The sequence below is a fragment of the Mirounga angustirostris genome, unplaced genomic scaffold (assembly GCF_029215605.1).
Source record: "Mirounga angustirostris isolate CCGP_5_RB_7025 unplaced genomic scaffold, mMirAng1.0.hap1 SCAF_17, whole genome shotgun sequence".
Lineage (NCBI taxonomy): Eukaryota > Metazoa > Chordata > Mammalia > Carnivora > Phocidae > Mirounga > Mirounga angustirostris.
In genome coordinates this window covers 54,991,882-55,010,610 of record NW_026991725.1, presented here as the reverse complement: position 1 = coordinate 55,010,610, position 18,729 = coordinate 54,991,882, and the positions used below count along the sequence as shown (strand labels likewise).

The 18,729-nt window shown below is 43.7% G+C and overlaps 1 protein-coding gene and 1 non-coding gene across 5 annotated transcripts in view; one reads left to right on the top strand and one right to left on the bottom strand.

The window, feature by feature from the left end:
* The window catches only part of SPECC1 (sperm antigen with calponin homology and coiled-coil domains 1), a 276,684-nt gene that overhangs the window by 100,932 nt on the left and 157,023 nt on the right, over nucleotides 1–18,729 (top strand). The window lies entirely within an intron of this gene.
* LOC123854850 (U4 spliceosomal RNA) lies at nucleotides 6,067–6,201 on the bottom strand. The gene has a single exon (XR_006793401.1). It is a non-coding gene; the product is annotated as a U4 spliceosomal RNA (small nuclear RNA).

Here is an 18,729-nt window from a genome sequence, read left to right as displayed (position 1 = left end):
TCTCTCTCAAATAAATAAATAAAATCTTTAAAAAAAAAAAAAAAAAAAGAAGGCACCAACTCCTCTAGCTCAGAAGGTGGATATTCTTATTGCCAAGTCACATGCGAAGAAACGGGGCTCAACCCCAGTCCGAATTCTTTCCTCTGCCACATCATTTGCCGGGGGTGGGGAGACTTGTTTTCTTCCGCCATCATCTCCCTCTGGTAATGGAATCGCTACCAATAGCTCACATTCTTTGTACACGGTGTGCTCACCACTCTTCTAAGTACTCGATACATATTATCTCCTTGAGTCTTTGCAATAACCCGAGGACCCAGGATCATCACTGTCCTTGCCGCTTTATAGATCAGAGAGATTATGCAGACTGTGCAAGTTCATGCTTAGTAAATATCGGGACCGGGACTTGCCGATGAGGAAACAGAGCCCGAGAGAACGTGGCATGGGTTGGCTTGCTGGCGTGAGAGTAGAGGTAGAAGGATGCTGGAGGTCTCGGGACTGAGAGGACAGAGGGTGGGTGGGTCAGCCCCTGGCACAGGGCAGGGGGGGGTTCATGAGCCGGGATGTGGGGGACTCGAGAGACTGGGCTGGGGGGTGGTCAGTGGATGACAAGGAGAGGAAAGAGGATGCCAGGTCTCACAGCATGAACTTCAGAGATGGAGGGGGTGCCTTTCGCAGGGTGGAGACGAGACCGCTGCAAAGTGACAGTTGGGGGTGGAGACAACACCCACACCAGCTCCTGGCCCACGGATTCCAGAAATGTGGGAAAAGGAACAGACTGGCTGGAAAAGGAAGCTGTGGGAGTCATTCAGCCTCGGAAGTGATGGGACATTCCGAAAGGAGGCTCGGAATAAGGGGTGTGCTGATTTCAGTTGTGAGTTCTCGAGGGCCCTGTGGTTGTTGAGGGCAGAGGAGGGGGGCACTCCATTTGTTTGGGGATGAGAGCCTGCAAAAAAATCACAGACTGCCAGGAATGAGGGTTTTTGTTTTTGTTTTTTTTAAGATTTTATTTATTTATTTGAGAGAGAGAGATAGCAAGAGCCGGAACACAAGCAGGGGGAGTGGGAGAGGGAGAAGCAGGCTTCCCACCGAGCAGGGAGCCCGATGCGGGGCTCGATCCCAGGACCCTGGGATCATGACCTGAGCCGAAGGCAGACGCTTAATGACTGAGCCACCCAGGCGCCCCGGAATGAGGTTTTTTTCTGTTTCATTTTTTTCATAATATTACATGGATCATTTATTGATGAATACATTTGGTGTTAAAAAAAATGTTTAACATTTCAGATTCGGCATTTTCATTTTTTTTCTATCTTTTTCTACATTTAGTTCATTTTTTATTTATAACATGAGATCTTTAAGCATACAGATCTTTTTTTTTTTTTAAAGATTTTATTTATTTATCTGAGAGAGAGGATGAGAGACAGAGAGCATGAGAGGGGGAGGATCAGAGGGAGAAGCAGACTCCCCGCTGAGCAGGGAGCCCGATGCGGGACTTGATCCCAGGACTCTAGGATCATGACCTGAGCCGAAGGCAGTTGCTTAACCAACTGAGCCACCCAGGCGCCCCTAAGCATACAAATCTTAAATAACAAATCTTTGAGTGTGCAACCCAGTATTCACTATAGGCACAATGTTGTAGGGCAGATCTCTGGAACCCTGCACCCACTGAACAGCAACTCCCAGCCCCCCTCTGCCCAGCCCCCCACAGCCACTGTTCTACTCTGCTTCCACACAGAGAAGAGTTTGGGTCTTTTCAATAACCCATATAAGTAGAATCATACGGCGTGTGTCCTTCTGCAACCGGCTCATTTCACTTAGCATGTCTTCAAGTTTCATCCATATTGTACCCTGTGTAAAATTTCCTTCCTTTTAAAGGCTGAGTCATATTCTATTGGATGTAAGTACCGAATTCTCTTTATCCCCCCATCATCGAGGGACTAGGAATGAGTTTATCTTCTGGCAATGCCCGGGGTAGCCCGGGTGTGAGGAGGTTTTGAACTTGGTACTCATGTCAGTAAAGTCCTGGATTCTTAGGTTGATGATTCCATGGTCCTGCATGTCCCGGGAATGTGTGGTCAGTCAGGGCTTTGGAGTGGGGTGAGGGTTTTTTTCTGACTTTGCACAGAGACGCAAAGGTGGAGAGCTGGTTTGGGCTTGCTCTGGTGTTCTGGGTCCTCCTTGGACTGTGGTCCACAGAGGTGGGAGCTCTCCCTGCATCTCCCCCAAGAATATTGACATTTTTATAGTCCTTCCATTCAGAAATGTGGCTTTCTCTCCATTTCTCTGTGTTTTCCTTTTCGTCTTTCAGTAAAGTTTGGTCGTCTTCTCTTCTTTTTCCTCCTCTTGCTTATGTTGAGGTTTTATACTTTTATTACTATGTGGATGGGATTCCTTAGTCAGTTTTTTTAAGTAAGCTCTAGGCCTAACGGGGGCTTGAACCCACGACCCCAAGATCAGGAGTCGTATGCTCTACCAACTGCACCAGCCAGGCACCAACCCCCCAGTCATTTTTTTTAATACGGAATGCTTCATAAATTTGTATGTCATTTTCCATACTAACGTCTGTGTCATTCCAATTTTAGAATGTGTGCTGCTGACGTGAGCACTCGTTGTATTTTTTAAAAAGATTATTTATTTGAGAAAGAGGGAACGTGCATGGGAGTGGGGGGACAGAGGGAGAGGGAGAGAGAGAACCCTCAAGCAGACTCCCCACTGAGCGTGGAGCCCGATGTGGGGCTCGATCCCAGGACCTTGAGATCATGACCTGAGCGGAAAGCAAGAGTCGGACGCTTAACTGACTGAGCCAACGCATTGCGTTGTTACATTGTATTTTTTAAGTAGATACTTTCCTAATATTTAATTTGTAACTCACTCCCTCCCTTATTGGTGCTAGTGGTTTCCTTCAGTGACTGGTTTCCCGTTGATTCTCCTGTGTTTTCCAAGTGAACGATTATATCAGGTGCAGATAACAATGCTTTTTATCTCCTCCATTCCAGTAATTGTGACTTTTTTGTTGTTAAGTTTTTTATTTTAATTTTTTTAATTTATTATAACATACAGTGTTATATTAGTTTCAGGTATACAATATAGTAAGTCAGCATCTCTATACATCACCCAGTGCTCATCATAAGTGTGCTCTTAATCTCCATCACCTATTTCATCCATCCCCCACCCACCTCCCCTCTGGTGACCACCAGTTTGTTCTCTGAATTTAAGAGTCTGTTTCTTGGTTTGCCTCTCTCTCTCTCTCTTTTTTTTCTCCCTTTGTTTGTTTCACTTCTTAAATTCCACTTATGAGTGAAATCACATGGCATTTGTCTTTCTTTGACTTATTTCACTTAACATTATAGTCTCTAGCTAGTCTGTTCTTTTTGAAGAACCTCCATACTGTTTTCCACAGTGGCTGCACCAGCTTGCATTCCCACCAATAGTGCAAGAGGGTTTCTTTTTCTCCACATCCCCGACAACACCTGTTGTTTCTTGTGGTGTTGATTTCAGCCGTTCTGTCTGGTGTGTGGTGATATCTCATTGTAGTTTTGGTTTGCATTTCCCTGATAGTGAGTGACATCCAGTAGTTATGTCTTTTATTTCTGATTTCTGCATATTTTGTGGGCAACCCTAGTTGTATTAAATGCTAGTGATGTCCTTGTTCTCATTTTCTGTGACTGGCTTTGCCATTAAATAGGATGCAGGAAGTTTGCTTGAGATGATGTTTGCATGTTCATTTCTCTCCTTCCTATTTTGCTCAGAGTTGTTAATAGGATTGGTGACAGATTGATTAAATGTCCTCCTGGTGGTCTGTTATTACTTTGATTATTGCTTTTCTTTTCACCGTGGACTCTCCCTCAGGAGATTCACATATGTGTATGTTTGGTCTTCTGGGTATGTCTTCCACATCATACGTTTTCTTTGATTCTTTTGATGGCTTTCATTCATCTTCTGATTTCTTTTTTTCCCCTAAGATTTATTTATTTATTTGAGAGAGAGAAAGAGAGAGCACGCACAAGCAGGAAGGGCAGAGGGAGAGAGAATTTCAAGCAGACTCTGTGCTGAGTGTGGAACCTGAAGTGGGGCTGGATCCTAAGACCCTGATACCATGACCTGAGCTGAAACCAAGAGTCGGAGGCTTAACCAACTGCACCACCCAAACGCCCCGATCTTCTGATTTCTTAAAATTTACCACCTAGTATGCTTTGCTTTGCATTTCTTTACTTCAGCGATTGTGTTTTTAATCTTTAGCCTAATTTCTCTGATCTCAAATTGTTTCTTCTTCACGGCTTCTTGCTCTAGCTTCGGAGCTATTAAAAGCTCCTCGAATTTCACTGGGGATGCAAATTAGAGATTTTCTAAAATGTCCTATTTCTTCCAATAACTTCGTTTCACAGGTGCATGTTCACCTGGGTTTCTCAGGTGGTTTCCCTTTTATGAACTTCCAAAACTTTCCATATACATCTAGTGATTTTTCTAGGTTCATCCTTTACAGAGGGAAGTCTGTATTTGCCCAGAATTGGAAACGAAAAGGGATTCCATTGTAGAAGATACCACTGAGGTGTAAGGTCCTATCTTTTATGCCCAGTTGAAGGAAGAAGGAAAAACGTTTCGCACTGGCCAGGGTGAGAGTGGGGAGGCACTAGAGCCGGAAGTAAGTTTTGCCATTTTCTCCTTTTGTTTTGTTTTGGTGTTGCGTTGTTGTTTTGGTGTCTGCCGGAAGGTGGCGCTATCCTCCCCTTGTGCTTCGCCACCGCTCCTGCTGTTAGTGGGTCATGGCTTTGTTGCGGTTGTTAGCTGGGCCCCCGGTTATTTCCCGTGCACAGTTTACGAGTGAAACTCAGTCAAGGAGAAAGCACCACCAGAGCGCCTTCTGAAGATCCTCCTTGCAGAGGTTCCAACGGGTGGGCCCGCTTCCCCCTTTTTTTTAATCAACGATATTGTCTAACGCAGCCTTTAATATCCTGATATGAAATCCATTCATAGCATAACTTACCTATATACATTACTGAAAAAAAAATCAGTATCACGCCCTACCTATAAGGTACAGGAGAAATAAAAGGAAAAGAAGTTCTAACAAAATATCACGTTGTTTGAATCTGTAAATGCTGGAGGCTGAGTGCGAATAAACAGGTCTGAGTCAGGTCGGGGCTCAGCGTCTGTCTGGGGTTCAAACACCCGCACGCTGTTGACGCCAATGACTCCCTATAATGCTGACAACTCAGGGTAAATTGAGCAATGCAAAGAGCTGTCTTGCCTCGATTTGCTGGTTAGTTGCATTCCTAGAAAATTCAGTGCACAGTAACATTGTGTAAAGACTGTCTTTGTGTTGCTAAGTAAAATAGAGTTAGTTTCTGGGCTTGGATCATTATAAATAGTTTTTCCACCTCCAGGAGTGCTGGCCCCTCCTAAGAACCGAGAGTGGGCTGGGCAAGAAGCCTGGGGCAAGAATACAAATTCATTCCCTCTGTTTATTCCTCATGTTCTGATCAGTAATGAAATACCCCAGCAAGGAATATGAAGTATCAGGATTTCAGATGACCCGTTAGGATGGGGATTTGATGAAAATAATTTTCTTGCTCATTTTCATTGTTTTTATCAGGCATGATTGAATTTTATGTGGCAAAGTTTGTTCTTTTTTTTCGTCTCAGCTTTTTTCCCCCTGTGTTCCATGTTAGTATGTTCTAATTTTTATCACTTCATGATTTATAATCCTCCTCAAAAATAAAAGAAAATGTAATGACACTCAAAGTATGTACTTTTTATATAAATTTTCAGCAAAATGTAAATTAAAGTCAATATAAAGTTGAAAATGTATTTCATGGGGTTTTTTTTTTAAGATTTTATTTATTTGACAGAGAAAGAGAGAGAGAGAGTTCACAAGCAGGGTTTTTTTAAGATTTTATTTATTTATTTGAGAGAGAGCATGAGTTGGGGGAGGGGCAGAGGGAGAAGCAGACTCCTCATTGGGCAAGGAGCCTGATGCGATGTGGGGCTCCATCCCAGGACCCTGAGATTGTGACCGAGCCCAAGGCAGACGCTCAACCGACTGAGCCACCCAGGCGCCCCTGTATTTCATGTTTTGAAAATAAACTTTTAATTTTGCAATAGAACATGTCCATCACCACAAGAATCCTTACCGTAGTCCTTTTCAATTAGCAATAATCGCGCCTCGGATAAACCTCATTGGCTAGGATACTGCCACTGTGCAAAGCTACCGTGGTCCTTTTAGAGCCAGGTTCAGTTCCCTGAACGAGTCCCCACCCCCTTCTTTATTTTCTTTTATATATTTATTTGAGAGAGAGAGAGAGAGAATGAGAGAGAGCATGAAAGGGGAGAGGGTCAGAGGGAAAAGCAGACTCCCTGCTGAGCAGGGAGCCCGATACGGGACTCGATCCTGGGACTCCAGGATCATGACCTGAGCCGAAGGCAGACGCTTAACCATCTGAGCCACCCAGGCGCCCCTCCGCACCCCCTTCTTAACCCAGGCAACCACTAATCTGTTTCATTTCTACAACTTTGTTATTTCAAGAATATTACAGAAATGGAATCATACAGTCTGTAAGCTTTGGGGACTGGCTATTTACGTTCAGAATAATTCTCTGGACATTAATCCAGGTTGTTGTGTGAGTCAAAAGTTTGTTCCTTTTTAATTTTTTCATAGTATTTCATGGCATGGCTGTACCACAGTTTAACGATTCACCCATGAATCTGGGTTGTTCCTAATTTTTTGCTATCATGAATAAAACTCTTATAAACATGCATGTTCAGGTTTTTGTGTAAATATTTTGTGGGAGCATTTCTCTGGGAAAAAATGCCCAGGAGTGCAATTTCTTTGTGTGGTGGTTGCATGTTTAGCTTTTTAATAAACTGCCGAAATGTGTTCCCCAGAGTGGCTGCAACATTCTATACCCCCACCAGCGATGGATGAGTGATCCAATTTTTTCACATCTTTGCCAGCAGGAGGTACGGTCACTTTTTTATTTTAGCCCTTGGGATAGGTGTGTAGTGATATTTCATTGTAGTTTTTTTTTTTTTTTTAAGATTTCATTTATTTATTTGAGAGAGAGAGAACACAAGCAGGGGTGAGAGACAGAGGGAGAGGGAGAAGCAGACTCCCTGCTGAGCAGGGAGCCCGATGTAGGGCTCTATCCCAGGACTCTGGGATCACGACCTGAACCGAAGGCAGACGCTTAACCAACTGAGCCACCAGGTGCCCCTTATTGTAGTTTTAATTTGCATTTCCCTGATGGCTGGTGATATTGAACATCTTTTCATGTGCTTATCGTATTAGAAAAATCTTCAGTGAAATATTTTGTTCATGTCATTCACTCATTTCCCAGTTGGGGTGCTTGATTTTTTTTTCTGTTGGGTCCTGTGAGTTCTTTATTATATATTCTACATCTAGTTCTTTGTTGTGTATGTGGTTTGCAAATATCTTCTCCCAATCTCCACTTTGTCTTTTTATCCTCATAACAGGGTCTTTCACAGAGCAAAAGTCTTTCATTTTGATGAAGTTGAACTGACCATTTTTTCTTTTATGAATTGGGCTTTTGATGTTAAGTTTAAGAACCCTTTGCCTAGCTCCAAATCGTGAAGATTTTCTATGTTTTTTCCCTAAAGGTGTTATGGTTTTACATTTTGCATTTAAAGATGAGATCCATTTTAGTTAATTTTTCTATAAATTATGAGACTTAAGTCACAGTTCACTTTTTTGCTCTGGATGTCCAGTTGCTCTAACACCATTTGTTGAAAAGCGTAAGGGTATCCTTCCTCCACTGAATTGCTTTTGCAGTTCTGTTGAAAGATAGTTGGGCATATTTGTGTGGATTTATTTCTGGGTTTTCTGTTTTGTACCATTGATCTACGTGTCTATCCCTCTACCCATATCTCATAGTCTTGATTATTGTAGCTATATAAAAAGTCTTGAAATCAGGTACATTGATTCTTTGATATTAGTCTTCTTTTCCACAGTTGTTTTATCTAGTTTAGTTCCTTTTACTTTTCATTTAAATTTTATTTTATTCATTTTTCTTTTAAGATTTTATTTATTTATTTGACAGAGAGAGAGATAGCGAGAGCAGGAACACAAGCAGGGGGAGTGGGAGAGGGAGAAGAAGGCTTCCCGCTGAGCGGGGAGCCCTATGCGGGGCTCAATCCCAGGACCCTGGGATCATGACATGAGCCGAAGGCAGACGCTTAACGACTGAGCCACCCAGGCGCCCCTCATTTAAATTTTAAAATAATCTCATTACAAAGAAATCTTCTGGGAACTGGCATCTTTACTGTGTTGAGTCTTTCAAAACACAAACATGATATGTCTCTCCATTTAGATCTTTGATTTATTTCAGCAGCATCTTATAGTTTTCAGCATAAAAATCCTATACCTATTTTATTAGATTTACACTTCTTTCTTTCTTTTTTTTTTTTTTTTAGCAATTGTAAATGTTATGTGACCGTATTTTTAATTTTGGTGTTCATTGCTAGAATAATGAAGTGCAATTGATTTTAGTATGTTTATCTTGTATATTGCAAACTTGTTGAACTCACTAGTTCTAGATTTTTTAATTTAGATTTCTTGGGAATCTTTTTTTTTTAATTTTTAAAGATTTTATTTATTTATTTGAGAGAGAGAGAATGAGAGACAGAGAGCATGAGAGGGAGGAGGGTTAGAGGGAGAAGCAGACTCCCCGCTGAGCAAGGAGCCCGATGCGGGACTCGATCTGGGGACTCCAGGATCACGACCTGAGCTGAAGGCAGTCGCTTAACCAACTGAGCCACCCAGGCGCCCATAGATTTCTTGGGAATCTTAAGGTTGTATGCAGCTGACTCTTGCACACAGGTTTGAACTGCGCCCATCTGCTTATATGAAGATTTTTTTTTTTTATAAATACAGTGAAGTACTATAAATGTATTTTCTCTTATGATTTTCTTTTTAAAAATTTATTTATTTTAGAGAGAGCGTGTGCATGCACGGAGGGGGCAGAAAGAGAGGTAGAGAGAGAATCTCAAGCAGACTGCGCTGAGTGCGGAGCCCTGACTCAGGGCTCAGTCTCATGATCCTGAGATCATGACATGAGCCGAAACCAAGAGTTGGATGCTTAACCAACTGAGCCACCCAGGTGCCCCTACAATTTTCTTCTCTCTAGCTTACTTCATTGCAAGAATGCAGTATGTAATACATAACAACATACAAAATATGTGTTGATTGACTGTTTATGTTATCAGTAAAGCTTCTGGCCAACACTAGTTGTTAAGTTTGGGAGGAGTCACATATTATACACAGATTTTCAACTGTGCAGGGGGTTGGTGCACCTCGCACTGTACTGACATATAACCGTGTTATTCAATGGTCAGCTGTGTATGTACATCTAGACATAACATTGAATCAAGTATAATTCTGAGGGAAAAAAAACATATCTCAGGAAAGTAAAGCCTGAAACCCTGAGCAAGCTACTCCAGACAGATAGATTCTTTCTTTCTTTGTTTCTTTCTTTGTTTCTTTCTTTCTTTCTTCCTTCCTTCCTTCCTTCCTTCCTTCCTTTCTTTCTTTATTTGATAGATTCTTTTTTTTTAACTGCCATAATTCCTAAATAGGGGATTCTATTAAGGAAGATATTTGGGTGTGGGGGGGGGTGAATCACATTTCATTAAAATATCCATATTTCAGGTTCTGCTCTCTGTTCTTTTACGTGTCATTTCATTTAAATCTCATAACTCCGTGAGACGGGTAAGATTTGCTTCATTTTATAGACAGATAAGAGAAAAATATCAGTACAATTGGAAACAGAAAAACCATAGAGAAAAATTAAAGAGACAAAGAACTGGTTCTTTTTTTTTTTTTAAGTAGGCTCCACACCCACTGTGGAGCCCAACACAGCTCTTGAATTCACGACCCTGAGATCAAGACCTGAGCCAAAATCAGAATCAAGAGTCAGACACTTAACGGACTGAGCCACCCAGGCGCCCCACCCACAAAGAGCTGGTTCTTAAAATGATCGATAAAGTTGACAAACCTCCAGCAAGACTGACAGAAAAAAAGAGAAAATACAGATGATCAAGATGGAACAAAATAAGATTATTACTACAAACCCTGCATTCTGAGAAGGATCGAAAGGAATACTACAAATCACTGCACACATGAATTTGTCAACTTAGAAGAAATGGACTGACTGGTTAAAAACCATAACTCCCTGCGTGCAGATGACATGATTGTCTGGGAGGCTGTGAGGCTGGTACTAAGTTTCTTAGCAGCCAGAAGAAAGAGGGAAACCTGATTCATGGGGACAAAATGAAAAGAAGCCAGTTATTAATGAAACATACAACTCTTTCTGGGGCTGAAACATAAAAAAAAAAAGTCTCCTTTAGGAATCTGAAGGGAACAAGGGATTCAATATTATAAAATCAAAATCATGATGTAAAGCAAATATAATATGGCTGGACACCCCACTACCACTCAGTAGGTTAATATTTTCTCCTTTATTACTCTTAAAACAATTCATAAATTTACACTCTCTAGTCAGTATTTAATCAAAACCACCACGTTCCCGTTAAGTTTCAATTCACTTAAACCAAGCGATGCCCGCACCAGGAGAGAAGACTGGATTACGTGTTAGAGTAATAATACACCCGTAAACTCTAGGAACGGGGATATTATGTTATCAGTGATGGATGTTTATGTTAATAACCAATCAGTGTCTGTTAACTGAAAAGCAGACGATGCACTGAATAAGTACGGCAGGGATCATCGTGAAAACTCAGGGACTATATGGTTATAGTGCAGGATGAGGACATTCTCCCCTGTGATTGTCCTTTGTTTGAGCACTGTGACTAAAGCCCTTTTATGGGGTCAGCTGCCTCTTCTAAATGTCTGCGTTAATTTATTCTTCTAAGAGAGTGATCATGGGCGGTGTTCCTTTAGTTCCAGCCGGTTCATGGTCGGAAGGGCGCGGCCTGCTACCAATTCCCCAGGCTTCCTTATGGAAGAGCAGAAAAGGGAAGGAAAGATAGGGTCCCACCATGGGACAAGTTTTATGTTCCAGAAGAAAGTTCCACTGTTCTGGGTCCGTGTGATCATCACGTTGGTTGGAAGGGAAACTGGAGGTCTTTCCACTGAATTCATGGAACATTAAAGTTGCAGTCCTTGAACTTGGCCATGACCTTCTGAAATGTTCAAGTGGTTCAATGGAAAAACATGATCAGCTCTGTTCTCTTATGCTGCTTTTCCTGGCTGCAGACACACAGCACATTTTCAGTGTTGTATTCTTTCTCCCCAAAAGTGTGTCTGGATGACTGAACTTGGTGGTGAATTGTCTTTGTTTGCATACTGATTGCAGATTGATTTCCATATCAAAAGTTAGTTTCATACTGTGCAAAGTATTTTTCCCAAGCCGATTAGAGTACAGATAGAATGTGCACAGTTGGTAACTTCCCCCCAACTGAACGTTGCCCCCATTTTCTTAATGCTGTTGGATGGGATATTTATCCTTATTTGATCCGTCCCAAAAGATAGCCCCGTTGTGGTGGTTTTATGCTGTAGGAATTAGTTTTGAAACATTAAGCCAAGAGATTTATAATCCGTTAAATCAACATATCTTTGATAGTCTATGTGCAGGGAATTATTAGGAGCTACATGTGAGACTGATGCCAGAGAAGCAGAAAACAAGACTTGGGCACAATGGAGTGACAGCCAGACTCTAAGAAGAGTCCAGTGGGACCTTCCTGCCACACCACAGCTGTGTGACCGTAAGCAGAGTAATCCACCACCACCACCACCACTCCCGCCCTAGGCAGTAGCCAAGTCTGTGGATTTTGAAATGAGAGCAAGCAGAGGGGCACCTGGCTGCCTCCGTCGAAAGAGCACGCAACGCTTGATCTCGGGGTCGTGAGTTCGAGCCCCATGTTGGGTGCGGAGATTACCTGAAAATTAAAAAAAATAATAATAATAATAAAGAAAAAGAGACAAAGAAAAAGCAAGTGGAAGGAATCCTAGAGCAGTATGGCTTATTCTCAGTGAGTTTTCCTAGTTAGTCCATACGGGCGCCTGGTGGTCTCTGGGTCTCCTTAATTTTAGGCCCTTACAAGCCATCCCTCTACACATCCGTTCTACCAAACTCTAGTTTCTTGTCAGGTGAAATATTAATTAATTTATTCGTTTATATTTTTATTTAGAACAGGTGATACAGTCTACACAATTCAAAATGGGAAGGGCACAGTGAAGAGATTTGCCCCTCACCGGGGTGTGGTAGCCTTCGGCATTCTGGTCCCCTTCCAGGGGTACCTGCTATGTACGGCAGCAAACGTACATCCCCCACCCTGCTGTCTGCCCACGAACGGTGGCACACACGGACACAGCATTCTGCACCCATGCTTCCTCTCTGAGCAGGTGTATCTCGAAGATCGTTCCATCTCCCCACCACCGTTTTGTCATTTCTCAGTGGCTACTGATGGACCTCATTCACAAGTTATCTCGGCATTTGGGGTTGTAATTTTCCCCTGGGGCCAGGGCATTTAAGCTCCTTAGGGGGTTTTCTTAGACTTCAGTTTCCGCGCACTAAGGTTTGACCTCCCGTTTGCAGGGCAGAGACCATTTGGGGGATGTACGTGCATGAGAGAAGACAGAATTTCAGGCAGGGCAGCAAGGGCAGCCTAGGTGCTTCTGTCCTCACCATTGGCAACCAACCTCAGCTCCTTTTCAGGATCAGCTTTCCAGGCCATTTATATAGATATATATAGGTTTCTGTCAACTTCGTATTCATCCAAGGCTATGTGTCCTATTTTTCAGGTTAGGCATGCCTTCATGTTTGCCGAGGCATATCATGAATAACTGTACTTTCTTTTTTTTTTTTTAAGATTTTATTTATTTATTTGAGAGAGAGAGAGAGCACAAGCAGGGGGAGCTGCAGAGGGAAAGGGAGAAGCCGACTCCCCACTGAGCAGGGAGCCTGATGTGGGACTTGATCCCAGGACCTCAGGATCATGACATGAGCCGAAGGCTCAGTTGGTATCCATGAACTGGGGCTCAGAAAACCACCTTGGAGAAGCATCACATGTGACTGTGGACAAGTTGCTTAGCCTCCCTGGGTCTGTTTTCTTGTCTGCGTCACAATACCCATCTCGGGAAATAAAATGGTATCGACGAGGAACCAAGAGCAGAGCCTGAAATGTAGATGTTTCTATAAAATGGAATTTTCCCCTCCAACCATCTTCCCTAACAGAATTTCCTACTTAGGAATTACAGCAATTAAAATAAAAAATTCTACCTGCCTTAGACTCGGGCTTCTTGCCTGGACTCCTTCAGCTTCGCTTTCCTGAGATGACAGCGTTGTTTTTTTTTTCCTTCCAAAGTTACGGTCACTTGCGCGCTGTTATCCAATTCTTTTTTTTTTTTTTTTTTGGTTAGAATGAAAGTTTTCCTTTTTGGTTCCAAGCCATAAAATTTGGGCCAGGTTTTGACTTAATATATGGAAGAATGTCCTAATAGCAAAGAAGCGTGCCCAGGAAATCAAGAATTCCCTGTTATTGCTACAAGAGGTATTCATTCTCTGACAAGCAACTCTCTAGTGGAGATATTGTAGGATGATAGGATTAGGATCTTCATTAAAGTCCTTTCAGCCTTGAATGGAGTTGCTATTAGGGTCAAAGACCTCCACTTAGATATTTCCTCTTGTCTCCTTCCAAGTGGGAGACACCATTCCAGGCCCTAGGATTATGAGTTAGACAAGGTCCTTGATGACTCGCAAGCCTGCACCTCTGCCCCAACTTGCACGCATTCCAGAAATCTCCCTCCCAACTGTTTGCTGAAAATGTCTCATAGATGTTCTGCATGTGTGTCCATCCATTCATTGCTTTGACAAATAGAGTATCTACCGTGTCCCAGGCATCTTTCTAGGTTCTGGGGCTGCAGCAGTTAACAAAGCAGCAAGAGAGCGTCTGCTCTCCTTGATTTCACCTTGCGTTCCACCCTCGTGGCACTCCGCTTCACTGCTGTCCCCAAGCAGAATCTGGGCTCACCCCAACTGCGGGACCATGTCCCTGTCACACCGATAAAATCCTCGCGGGCTCTTGGGTAGCCTCCTTGCCCTCAACGTGGAATTGTCTCTCTCTCTCTCTGTTCATATTTTATTGGTTTACATAATAAGTAAGTGATGTAAATAAAACCAGTAGGATGACTGGCATGCACGGACGGGTTTGGAACAAACACATCTGACCCTTTGGAGGCAGACAACCCAACTACTGGGAGTGGAAGCACGCTGCTGTATGGGGGACAGGCCGACCGACTAACCGCGTTCACCTTGCCCGGGGCCTTGTTATGTCCTATCAAAAGGGTTGGTCATTTTGGCGAATCAGTGATCTGTGAAACGGTAGTAGGCGGTGTGCGAAGGAGCAAGTTTTGTATCACCGGAGTCATCTAGTCAACCTCGCAGCTCTCCTCACCCCACTTCTCTGCTCCAACACCTTCGGGCATTCTCCCCTGGGGGAGGAGGCAAGGCAAACCCCTTGCCTTGATTTGGCGTGACCCTCCTCCCCCCGCAGCCTTATTGTGGTCCCCTGCTTTTGCCTTGAGCTCCAGTCCCAGGCCACAGGGTAGCTTATTCTCTGAACACATCCAGGACTTTTTCACAATCAGGCCTTTGTTCACCCTGGCGAACAAAGACGCGGCCCCGGGATGCACATGTCCATGCCAGGCACCTCCCTCCCCTGCCCCCTGCCCCCTGCTGCCACTCTGGACATTGACAGAAATGCTGTTCATCCTGAAAGGAACAGCTCCCGAGAGCACCTGCTTCACAGAGCCTTTCTTGATCTCAGGACGGGATGTGCCTTTTCTCTTTTAGGCGTCCTCTGTTGCACCGCATTTGTATTTCTGTAAGATGCTCGCCGTATGCCGCCTCGTGCTGTTTGTCTCTCCTGTCTAATAATGCTCTGTTGCTTTGAGTGGGACTCCGGCTGTTGGGCCTGCTGGCAGCACGTTCAGGAAGCAAGCCTATCCCGAGTGTGGGTGATGTCTCTTTTTTCCCCTTTATCTCTTCTTCAAAGCCTGTGTCTTTCTGGGCTCTATTCCTGGCAGCAAAGCATCCCTCAGGCTTCAGTCATGCTAATTGATTCAGAGTAAGGACCGGACTCTTTTTGGTTCGGAAATAATACATAGACTCTTGAAGGCTCATCCATTTATCTCCCTCAACTTAAAGAAAACAAAAACAAAAACAGCTATACTGAAGTGTAATTTACATATCATAAAATCCACTCATTTAAAATGTGCGGTCCAGTGATTTTTAGTAAATTGACTGAGTGACAACCGTCCACCACAACCGAGTTGGAGAACATGTCTGTCATCCCAGAAAGATCTCTCGTGCCATCCCAGGCAATCCCTGTTTGGTCCCCGGCTCCAGGCAACCACTAATCGGCTTTCTGTCTCGCAGATCCTTCCTTGGATTTTTCTCGCCACCTTTTATCACTGGAATGATGACTGAGGCCGGTATACATGTTATCTCCCTGAGGAACTTTGCTTCTGATAACAGTTATGAAATTCTGTTACTCCCTCTTTGCCTCTCTCCCCATGTTCATGTTTCTCTTGGTTTTCTTTGCATGAACCTAGTCTCTGTTTAGCAACTTGGCCCTTGGCTTATTTAAGAAAGTTGAGGTTTGGGGACGCCTGGCTGGCTCAGTTGGAAGAGCATGTGACGCTTGATCTCCTGGTCATGAGTTCAAGCCCCACGTTGGGTTGTAGAGATTACTTTAAAGAAAAAAAAAAAAAGTCGAGGTTCCTCCCCCATTAGAAAATGGAAAGCTTGAATGGTGTCACGTATAAAACAGATACTAGATATTATTTATTAGATAAAGCAATCTAAGCTCCTCTAAGGCAAGGAAAATCTTGTCTCCTGTTATGTTCAGTATAGGGCACATAAAGCAACTTACGTTATTATTTTGGGTAACAAAGAGTTTTTGGCAAGAAAAATGACATTGTTTTTATTGAAATTATGAAGCCTCGATAGCTTGAAACACAATGTAGAAAAGCACAAAGAAAGTGAAAGCATGATCCAGAATGCCAACTCTCAGAAGCAAGCAGGGTTAAGCTATGGTGATTATCTTCCCCAACATCTCTCTCAGCATTGACACAGATACAAAGACAATTATTGATGTAGTCACCTAGCCAAGGAGGCAGCTTTGGGTGCAGCGGAAATCCGAGCCAGACATGGGTGTCCTTGGGAGGAGGCTTGTGGCAGGGGCATCCTGTGACCCCATGAGGCACAGAAGCCATGGGCCCCAGCAGCAGTGGGTGGCTGGCAGGCCTGGCCTGCGGAGCAGTTCCGGTGACTAGGACAGCAAGAGTGGGGAGCAGTGGCGATGGGGAGCCTCCTTGTGCAGTTGAGTGGAGGGTGGACGTGGGTGTCGCAGCAGTTGGACTTCCCAAGAGAGCTCTGTAGACAACAGAACAATAAGGAGCTCATGCTGTGGGTGCACCGAGTTCTTGCTTTGAGAACTTGGAAGCTGCCTCACTCATGGGACTCCCAGAAATAAATGGAGGGAACTTTGCAGCAGGGATGAAGGTCAAGTTAGAGTGGTGAATGACTAGAGCCAGAAAAATACCATTTGATGCTGTTAACATGACCCCATTTCTACTCCTAGACTTGTGCGGCCAAGGGAAGCATTAGGTTATGCAAACATTACGTAGGTCTTCAGCCTAGGCCTTTCACACATAACGTGAACTTCAGAATCTTTTTTTTTTTAAGATTTTATTTATTTATTTGAGAGAGAGAGAATGAGAGACAGAGAGCATGAGAGGGAGGAGGGTCAGAGGGAGAAGCAGACTCCCTGCCGAGCAGGGAGCCCGATGCGGGACTCGATCCCGGGACTCCAGGATCACGACCTGAGCCGAAGGCAGTCGCTTAACCAACTGAGCCACCCAGGCGCCCCAAAGATTTTATTTATTTATTTGAGAGAGAGAATGAGAGAGAGAGAGAGCATGAGAGGGGGGAGGGTCAGAGGGAGAAGCAGACTCCCTGCCGAGCAGGAAGCCCGATGCGGGACTCGATCCCGGGACTCCAGGATCATGACCTGAGCCGAAGGCAGTCGCTTAACCAACTGAGCCACCCAGGCGCCCCTGAACTTCAGAATCTTGAAGGCCGGTGATGATTATTTTTTTTTATTATTTATGCCAAGCTCCCAGGGAAGGTGGTGGGTAGATAATAAAGCTCTCATACGCTCAGAGGGTGGCCTGAACATGGTCACTAATGAGTCAGTGGCCGAGACAAGTACAGACAATGGGAATTTTTGCATATAGGGTTTTATAGTGCTAATTATCATATCTCAATAATTTCATTTAGATTGTAGTGGTGTTATTCATATTTAAGTTAAGCCGTATTGAGGACAAAAATGTGTTTTCTATAATTCAAGAAGGATTTCCAAGATTTTCTTTCACAGTTTATCGTTACTTATTGCAAGAAACCTTTTGCTTTTCTGAATCCTGAAATACTGGCCTCTCTGAAGATTCGGTGCCCAGCATCTACTGGAGGCAAAGAGGTATAGACTGGAAAAAAACAAAAAAGTGCTGTGGAGACAATAGGCCTGAATTACATTCTAGCTCCTTACTTTTAATCTCTATGTCCTTGGGCAAGATAGCTTAATTTCCCTGAACCTGAGTGTTTTACTTTTAAGAGGAGAAAGAGAAGAGCTACCAGGTCAGATCATAAGATTCAGCTGGACTTCCACACTAAGGAAGTATAGACTATGTTGTATAACAAAAGAAGAAGTAGGTGACTCAAAAGTTGTGGAATGTGAGGGCACAGTAAGGCCGTCAGGAATCCAGGTTCTTTCTTTCTTTCTTTCTTTTTTTTTTTTAAAGATTTTATTTATTTATTTGACAGAGAGAGAGACAGCGAGAGAGGGAACACAAGCAGGGGGAGTGGGAGAGGGAGAAGCAGGCTTCCCTGCGGAGCAGGGAGCCCGATGCGGGGCTCGATCCCAGGACCCTGGGATCATGACCTGAGCTGAAGGCAGACGCTTAACGACTGAGCCACCCAGGCGCCCCAAATCCAGGTTCTTTCTGTCTTTCCTGTCTACCATCCCCCATCCTGAGCGTGTTGGCGTGGGCCTCTGGCTAGCTCCCCTGGCCACCTCAAGATGGCTGCTGAAGTTCTGGTGATCTTGAGCTGAGAGGACAGTGTCTAGTGGAAGAAGAGCATCTCTTTCAGCACATCCCTTTAAGGGCAAGAGAACATTCCCCAACCCTCCCACCAGCAGACCTCCCCTTGTGTTGTTGGCCAGAACCGGGTCCACATATCGTCCCTAACCCAGTGGCTAGCAAGGAAAATGGAATCACCACGATTGGCTTGGACTGTGTCATTAAGATTCTTTTCTGGGCTAAGAATAATGTAATCCTCCATCAGTGTCACATCCAGGGAGTTCTTCAACAAGAAAGAAGTAGGAAAGGGCTGATAGTCCTGATAGCCCAGTGACTGTTATATCTGTGTGGTAGTGTTGCTGCTTTGAGTTTGAGGTAATTATTTGGATCATGACTTTTTTCCCCAAAGGAATAGACTTTATTTTTTAAAGCAGTTTTAGGTTTACAGAAAAATAAGTGGAAAGTACAGAAAGTTCCTGTATACCCCTCACCACCACCACCCCCTTCCCCAAGGCATTAATAACTTGCATTAGTGTGGTACATTTGTTACAATTGATGAGCCAATATAGATCCATTATTATTAACTACAGTCAAAGTTTATATTACGGTTCACTCTTTGTGTT